The sequence below is a fragment of the Gavialis gangeticus genome, unplaced genomic scaffold, assembly GCF_001723915.1.
Source record: "Gavialis gangeticus isolate Ggan-Ray unplaced genomic scaffold, GavGan_comp1, whole genome shotgun sequence".
Taxonomy (NCBI): Eukaryota; Metazoa; Chordata; order Crocodylia; family Gavialidae; genus Gavialis; species Gavialis gangeticus.
Genome location: NW_017729007.1, coordinates 4,852,599 through 4,853,420, shown reverse-complemented (window position 1 = coordinate 4,853,420; position 822 = coordinate 4,852,599). Strand labels below are relative to the sequence as shown.

Genomic DNA, 822 nt, shown 5'->3' with positions numbered 1-822 from the left:
GCATCCTTCCTGGGCCTCTCTGCGCTATCACCCGAGAGCACCCCATTGTCAGCAGACAGGAACACAGAGGCAAAGAACTTGCTGAAGAGTTCTGCCTTCTCTCGCGTGTCTGTCACCAACTGCCCTGCCCTGCCTCGTAGGGGTCCAATGTTACCCCGAGACTTCTTCTTGCTACTTATATACTTGAAGAAGGACTTTTTGTTATCCTTAATCCCAGAAGCTAATCTAAGCTCTAGTGCTGCTTTTGCCTTCCTCACCAAATCCCCAGGGGGGCACCCTGGGAGACCATGGGAGAGGCGGGGGTGCCCTTGGATCTGCGCACGGGTGAAGGCAAGCTGCCACTGAGGTCTGGGGCTGGGGGTGGCGCCTGGCTCTTCCTGTCGGAGGTGGGGCTGGGCCGGGACTGCACACGGGGTGGGAAGTGGCGGTTTTGGGAGCAGGGCTACGGTGGATTTTGGGGTGGCTGCAGCCCCCTCCCCCCCATAACCCCTCTTCCAGGACTGCCGCCACCTGTCCCAAGTACAGCCCTGGCCTAGACCCCTGCTGGGAAGAGCCTGGCACCACACCCAGCCCCAGCCCTCAGTGGCAGCTTGCCTTCACCCATGCGCAGATCCAAGGGCACCCCCGCCTCTCCCATGGTCTCCCAGGGTGCCCCCCTGGGGTCCCTGGACAAGCTACTCATGGCTCTGTCCTGTGCCCTGCCCCACCCCAGTTGTGCAGTGCCTGCCATTGCCCCAGCCCCACTCCCTCCCTCACCACGGGCACCATCCCTCCCCCCCATCCCTTCCCCCACAATGGATTTATCAGCCCAACACTGCTCTC

General features: G+C 61.9%; 1 protein-coding gene across 1 annotated transcript in view; it reads right to left on the bottom strand.

The window, feature by feature from the left end:
• PTPRZ1 (protein tyrosine phosphatase, receptor type Z1) overlaps positions 1 to 822 on the bottom strand; it is a 210,128-nt gene that overhangs the window by 121,150 nt on the left and 88,156 nt on the right. The gene's annotated exons all lie outside the window — the stretch shown is intronic.